This window comes from Coffea arabica, chromosome 7c (assembly GCF_036785885.1).
Source record: "Coffea arabica cultivar ET-39 chromosome 7c, Coffea Arabica ET-39 HiFi, whole genome shotgun sequence".
Taxonomy (NCBI): Eukaryota; Viridiplantae; Streptophyta; class Magnoliopsida; order Gentianales; family Rubiaceae; genus Coffea; species Coffea arabica.
This window is the reverse complement of record NC_092322.1, coordinates 23,045,279-23,053,710: the sequence shown is the minus strand read 5'-3', so window position 1 is coordinate 23,053,710 and position 8,432 is coordinate 23,045,279.

Sequence of the window (8,432 nt, the reverse complement as noted above, 5' to 3'; positions counted from 1 at the left end):
GTGGATTTGGTAGAAGGTTATTCATGAAGAAATTTTCTTTTAAACTCTTAAAGTTATGATAGTTGTAAACCAATTTCGTGGAAATAAAGGAGAAAGGAAGAAAAAGAAAGGCAAAATTCAAATTTTTTTTTGTTTAAAATCACAAAAATTATAGCAAACCTCATATTAAGAGATATGATTGGTTTGTTTTGCAAAATCTTGTGATACTTAGTATAGTTTTATTATTTATTTGTATTGTCTAATGTATTGAATGTGAACTTTTTGAATAGTAAAATGTGTGTGTTAATTTTTTCTATCTTTTAATTATTTTGATTCTTTTATTAATACAATTTATATACATGCATAAAGGGTATTTATGAAATAAAAGTTTCATTTCTCTTCTCAAAGTACTTTTTTAATGTTACTTTTTTATAATTTGGACTAATTTTGTTACCAAAATCTTAACTTTAGAGGAGGCTAGTGAAATAATTAGAAATCTTAGGGAAGGTTTATAAAATTATCCCTTCTTGGGCCTCTTCTTTTTTAAATACGTCCAAGTGTCAACAAAATGTTTCACAACCAGGTTTCTTCCCACTTGGGATCCTTGATTACATTTTTTCAGTGCCAATTCAATGCCCCACTAGAATTGTGCCAAGTGTCTTGTTGTTATTAGCACTTTAATTTTTTAATAACTCAAATTGGTTCAAAGTTAACACAAGTTTTCTTATTCTCTAAAACTCTGAACCAAAAATAACCAGCAGCCGGTCTAATTCATATATCAATAATTTTGTACGGCTGCTGCTTTGGGGAAAAAGAATAAGAAAACCCTCTGTTTTCGATTCTCTTGTCGATGTCCTCCTCTTGCCGACGTACCTGAATGTATGAAGCTTGCCCTTATTCTTCTTGGTCGTCATTAGAGTTCTCATCATTATTGGTCATTATTGCCCTTATTGCCCTTAGAGTTCTCTTGCCGGCATACCTGAATGTCATCATTAGAGTTCTCGAAAATTTGTACTTGACAAGAAGAGTTTCAGAGACGAAACCAGAAAATATTCTTCCAAAGAAGTTCCATATGCTGAGAAGTGAAACGAACGCTTTATGGTTTTTGTGGGATATCCTAATGATTCTCCTATCTATCCCAAGTTATCCACTGCAGTTAAGTTTGATCCCAGTCCACAGAGTGTTGCAAGAAACAGAAGGAGCATATCAGTGCTCAAAAGTGCTTGTAGGATAGTGTAATCATCTCCTCTCTTTGGCTTCTTAAATATGTTCTGGTACCAAAGTGCTGTCCAATTCTCATCAATCTTTTGCTTGAAGATTGAGCTTCTGAATAACAGGATGATTGTTGGCTGTCTCTAGATTAGCCACTCTTGTTTAATGGCAATCAGTAAAGGAAAACAGAGCAAAGCACAGGCCATAGTTGCACAGAGGGTTTTCTTATTCTTTTTCCCCAAAGCAGCAGCCGTACAAAATTATTGATATATGAATTAGACCGGCTGCCGGTTAATTTTGGTTCAGAGTTTTAGAGAATAAGAAAACTTGTGTTAACTTTGAACCAATTTGAGTTATTAAAAAACTAAAGTGCTAATGACAACAAGACACTTGACACAATTCTAGTGGTGGCATTGGATTGGCACTATTAATTTTGGTTCAGAGTTTTAGAGAATAAGAAAACTTGTGTTAACTTTGAACCAATTTGAGTTATTAAAAAACTAAAGTGCTAATGACAACAAGACACTTGATATAATTCTAGTGGTGGCATTGGATTGGCACTAAAAAAATATAACCGAGGATCCCAAGTGATTTCTTCCTGCCTTCTTTATCCAAAGTCCAAAGCTCCTATCTCACCCGATAAAGATCTCCAAACCCAAAATGAACAAGCAAAAATTACTCCAATAGACAAGAAATAAAATTAGGACCAGGGTGCCTATTTTAATTCCACTTGGTCTATGGCCAGGTGGTAGACTCGATCCATCCACGAACTTACCACAAACAAAGAATAGTGTTTGAAAGAATATACTTCTTGTTGTAATACATTGTTTTTTTGGGAAATTTAATAAATCAAGCTAGGGAATTAGTTGATGATAATTATGATGAAATGAATTTTACAACAAGATTTTTTAGAATATGTGATTCCAAAGAATGTTTTTGTTTCATTGATGTATGCTTTAGGGGTATAAAATTTGACCAACTTCGAAATTAGAGAAATAGAGTAGTTCTTTTAAAGTTTCATTAATATACATATAAGCACATATGAAGTAGAAATACTCTTCTTTTGAAGTTCAACTAATATTTATGTACACACATATGCATGAATTCTATTTTGTTGTGTAATCTGATTATATTTGTAGCTTAGAACTTGAGCCAAATTATCAGTTTAAAAGTGAACCATCGTGACAAACAATCATATTTGCAAAAAAAAAGGCAACAGTCACAATCTTCATATTTTGTGTTAACAATTTACAAGTCAGCCTATACCATAAGGACATGCACAATTTCCTATTGAATTTTGATGAAACTATGAGCTTTCAATTATTAGCATATGAAGGAGTACACAATTAGCTTTCGTGATGGCTTGATGAGTTTGAAAATTTTGAGTCAATTCTTTCTGTTATTGGGCAATCATAATATACAGTACTCTGCTAAACAAAGCAAGGGCAATGAACATGCATTTTGTGATAAAAATTAAGCTCAAAAACAATTGTGGCATATGTATAGATGTGCCTTTGCCGATTGAAATGTATGTATTTGCAGGAGTAGCAATGGAGCATCCTCCACTTTTTGTGTGAGGACCCGCAAATTTCCTACATTTTTCCTCAAAAATGCCTTTTATTTGAAAATTATTATGTATTAAAGCCCTACTACCCAATTGTTCAACAATAAGTGCAGATAAACCTAGAAAATAGGGTTTTACACTTCGGTTTCAAGATTTGAGCAAAATTAGGGTTTCGCGATTTTTCCGCCGGATGAATTTTCGGTACTGGCCAAGAATCAATTTGATGATTAAAAGTGACTTTTAAGTGAGAAATAATATGTGACTAGGAGCAATGATATAAGGTTAGTGAATGGGAAGTAAAAACCCTAGTACGTGAGTTTTTAAGAAAAACGGCGCGAACCGGCGGGTCCCGCGCACTACCGATTGAATGCACCACTTGACCACCATTTTTCTTACCAAACAAGCTTATTGACTTTTGCACAAAATATCTTCCTAATTTGCAACTGGTTTGACCGAAATTATGAGGCTAGAAATGTAAGGGAAAGAAAGAGAAAAAATGGAAGGTTTCTTGACCTTAAGGCTTCTTGACCAAGACTTAGTCTTTCCATTTAAACACCAAAATTCAGCAACTTTCCTCTTCATTTTGCTGCTGCTGGCCGAGAGGAAGGAGAAGAAAAACACTAAGGGAAAACACTCCATTTCCTTCTTGATTTGCTTCAACCCAAGTAACAAATCCAATTCTAAACCGATTAAAGTACTAAGTGTGAGTTGGGAAGCTTGAGGAACCAAGAAATATCAAAGGGGGTGAAGGATCACTCTACCAAGCCTTGCTTTTGAGGTACCAACATTTGATCATGATCTTTGTTGCTTTGAATCTTGCTTTAAGATGTGTTTTTAGCTTAAGTTTTGGCTTGATTTCATGATTATGCAAGTGGGTGTGATGAATTTGGAAGTTTTCCCCTTTTATATGATGAACTAGGGCTTGAGGAATTTCTGCCCAATTTGTTGTATGATGCTTGTATGTTGCAATTGAGGTTGTATAAGGTGTTTTGGTAGTGATTAGAATAAGAAAATTGAGAAAGTTCCATTGATTACAAAAAATTCCAGAATCTGGAAAATTTTTCCCAACATTCTGTCCGAATTTGTAACCCTATCATAGAGGCCGAATTGGCCTTAGGTTAAAGAATGAAAGTTGTAGAGAATGATATTTTATAGGGGCCTACGAAATTTCAACTCAATCGGAGCAAAGTAGGTCATGAAAAGTCCAAAATAACCTTACTGTTTTAAGTTTTTCCTCAGCAGTCCGTTTCTTCAGTTTGTCCAGTTTATTACGTTATTTCACTATAATGCGTACTGATTTAGCTTTTAACCAAAACATGAAAGTTGTAGTACTCTGACTTAGCTTTAAAATTCCTCTAAGAACACCTGAATCGGACTTGTGTACTCTGAGATATGACCATTACAGTGTAAGGCGGTTAATCAGCCGACAAATTGGATTTTGGTTCTGTAATTTGAGGATTTGACTAAGTTACATTAGGAACTAGACTAAGTGACCTTCATGAACATTGCAGCCCTATATCTTAGCTTCGAAACGGCATAGGTTGCACCTCAATTTGATAAGCGTAGCCTCGGATATGTTATTTCCGCATTCATACGTCAAATCTGTCTTGTGCTAGATTGTATTTCTGCACTTGCTATTATTGTAATTCTTATTCTTATGATATTGTAAGCCTATGGAACGGCTTTTGACTTGAATTGCTGATATGTATGATGTTGGGTTTTGGTTGAGGAAAAATAATGAAGCCTAAATGGCTGGAAAATTAGGTAACCACAAAGGGCATGCTGCCCGAATTTTTACTCGAAGACTAGAAAACTATATTTGCGACTTGAGTATAGGTTAAGTGATTATCACTTGAACTAGCAAGTACCTTTGCTACTTATTTGTCGAGGGTTATACGTTAGAACATGGCCGAACTTGTACCCTTGAGGAAAAGCCTAATGGCCAATGTAAACTTGAATTTCCTTGAGCTTTCAACTCAAGTGTTATTTCCAAGCATCTATGTTACAAAACCTTATGATTTGAAAAGCGAGCAAATGTTTCACGAGTGTCTTTCAAATGAATTTCAATTGGTCGATTCTTAATGAACGGAACGTTTAAGTTTCGAATCCTACTCGTGTTTCAAAGTTCTCAAACTGAAATTTTATCGCAGATTTGGACTCCAAATCCGGAGTACCACCTCGACGCGAGAACTAGAAGCACTATTGTGGTGAGTGCTTCCAAATATCCGATTGTACTTGATACATGTGTTCCTTACTTTGACTTGTATGATTACATGAAAATGAATGATAGGGCAAGGGTGTACTTTACCGCACTTGCACTAATATGACTTGTTCTTGCTATTGATCGTACTTGACTTGTTGTACATGTACTTGAAATATGTTTTTCCTGGAATTCCAGAAACCCTGTGGTTAGTTAATTGAGTCGAGCCGGCAAGGGCCTGGTCGATTAGATAACAAACCCTGGGTCACTTGTAATGTCGAGTGGAGTGTTATCTCCTCGACTAAACGGTATACTCGAGTATTACCACCCATGTTTTGTATGGCGAGCGGGTCCGGAATAGGGGGTTGATCGGTGGACGGGGATTGGCGTGTAGTAGAGTTTATTTGGACTTGATATTATTTGAAAGTTGACGGAGTGTCAACTACCACTTGACCAAGCTGGAATGTAGCTGTAATATGAGTACTGTATCCTTATATGTGAATGTGAATCTAATACTACTTGGCTAGCTGAAGTACTATTTCCCCGATTTGACTTGTTTGCTCGCTATTTCACTTTTATTTTGCTATAACTTGGTTGCTGACCAATTTGATATTTGGGAACTTCACTGAGTTTTGGCTCACCCCGTTAGTTTGTTTTCCTTACAGGGGTACGAGTGACGCGAGAGACTTGTAAAAGACTAGTGTAGTCTTTTGTTTTGATTTTCGACTTTTGGTCTTGTACTCGCACTATTCCTCGAATGGAACATGTTGTACTTAGATTGTATACGTTTTGAACTAGTTTGGTGTATTGAGACTTTGTACCTCGATTCCTATCAATGTAAATTATAAGTTTGAATTGTGAATGTTATTTATGGTTCATGGATGTGTGTACATGACTCGATTGACATAGTGAGTGAGTCCTGGCGAGAGTTGGACAGGCGGTCCGCCGTACCCTTTGGTACGCCTTAGGGGGAGGTGGGGTCGTCACAGTGGCAGAGACTCCAATTCCTTCGGAAATACATCCGGGTATTCACTAATTACTGGCATGTCTTCCAACTTAATCTTTTCTCCCGGAGTATTAATTAGAAAAGCAAGATAACCACGTGCCCCGCGACTAAGCAATTTCCTATCCCTTATGCCCGAGATAAGAGCAGAAGAGGCTATCATACCCCTCACGTCCAACTTTAGAGTTGCCTCCCCCGGTATACAAAATTCGACCACTTTCATCCTACAGTCTACTCGAGCATGATAATGTGCTAGCCAATCCATCCCTAAAATGACATCATACCCCTTGATGGCTAGACTAATAAGGTCAACTACCAATTTCTGTTCGTCAAACCCAAATATCACAATTCCTATACACCTCATTCGCAAGCAAGATTTGATTATCCGTAGGTGTTCTTACCTCTAAGTCATAAGGTAATCTTTCAACTTTCACATCAATTCCAAGTATAAATGCAGGATTAACAAAAGAGTGAGTAGCACCGGGGTCTATCAAAATTCTAGCTAACCGGTGGAAAACAGGGATTGTACCTTCTACCACCTTGGTTGGTTCAGGCACAGTTGTTTGATCCAGCGAGTACACTCTGGCCGGTACCCTCGACCTAGCCCCTCCAGCAGTAGTCGGCTTTGGGTTTGACCTGGCAGTCGACTGGGTGTCACTGATCAGCGGACAATTGACCATCTGATGATCCGCACTTCCGCACCTCAGGCACTTCCGAGCCTTTCTCCAGCACTCGTCCTCAGTGTGGTTCGATTTTCCACAATACTCACATGTCACTCGGGGAGTGGAGGTTTGGCCTCCCTGAGTAAAACCTCTACCTTGACCCCTACCACCTTGGCCTCCCCTCTGGGCATTTCCTCTCGGAGCACTACCCCTAAACGTGTTCGAAAATCGTCCACCTCCAGCTTCACGACCGGATTTAGCAGGAGGCATGCTCCGCTCGCCTCGTACCGACCCTTGGGCTCCACTAGGTGCCCCTTTCCGCTTAGCATGAAAATTCCTCACTTGCGTCCTAGCAGTCTCTATCCTCAAGGCCTTCTCCAGAACCTCCGTGAAAGTATTAATTTGGACCGCTGCTAAGACTTCTTGTAATTACACATTCAGTCCTTGTATAAATCTCCGTACTTTTCTCGGCTCCGTAGCTATCAGTTCGGGAGCAAATTTGGACAACTTTGTAAACTGAGTCTCATACTCAGTTACACTCATCATTCCTTGGCGGAGTTTGATGAAATCGTCCTCTCGCTTTTCCTGGGCGATGGGTGGAAGGTATTTTTCATTAAAGTCCCGCACAAAGTTTAGCCGTGTCCATGCAGTTCCCTCTCTTTCCCACTTGGCCCTCACTACATTCCACCAAGCCCTAGCTGGCCCCTCAAACTGGAAAACGGCAAATTGGACTTGTCTCTCCTCGGTATAGTTTAGGGCAGCAAAAATATTTATCATGGCCTCCAGCCATTTCTCAGCCTCATACGGATCTGGCCCTCCTAAAAACTTGGGTGGGGAGAACTTTTGGAATCTCTCCAAGGCTCTATCCTGCCCCATATCAGGGTCTCTAGGTTGGTTTACAGGGGCTTGACCCTGTTGTTCCACCAATCGGGCTAAAATGTTAGTCATCTGTTGGATGGCAGTGGCCACTTGATCTCCCCCGACAGTCTGGGGTTCAGGTTGCTGCTCAACCGCGGCCTCCCTTTTTTCTCTCCGTTCGGGCACCGGTTCTTGTACTTGTTCACCCTCACGGCCCCGCCTAGAACCGCATTCTCGATTAGCTTTCTTGGTCCTACTTCTCTTATCTTCCATGTTGAATGTTAACCAACTAGAAACATATCAACAGGATAAGGTACGACTCATATATCGCGTTGCAACAATATAACTAGAGGCGAATAAACACGTAAGAAACAAGCACTTTATTTACATATCAAACAAGTCATATATACAGGCCAGCAAGTCACATAGTCAAAGGCTATCACAGCCAAGGAACATAGAACAAAAAGTATTTACAACCACCATGACACGTCAAAAGCAAAAACAAAAGGAGACGTGTCGACCCACTATGTTCCTAACTATCCCACAAAAACTCCTCAAACCCTGATCCTAACAAGTGATCTGGCTAGACGCCGACCCAACTGACTCTGAGGATGCACTCAACTCCTCCTCCGGGTCCTCCTCAGGATCCTCCTCTGGATCCTCCTCAGGAGCATCGGGAACGGCAGGAGCCACAGGCGCTTGGCCCTCACCGGCCAAGTCCTGGAGCACATCGTCTACTAACGCCTCACACTCGGTCAGAATACGGCCAGTCCGATCTCGTACATCTCCAACTACTCGCATCAGACGTCCAGTCGCCGCCTGAGCCTGCTCGCGGAAAGCATCGGTCCGCTGCTGCTCCTCCAGAACCGAGGCCTCCAACTCTTGGATCCGGACTCCCTGGTCTCGGAGTGTAGCTCGAAGACGCTCTATCTCTGTATAGCACCTATGATTGGT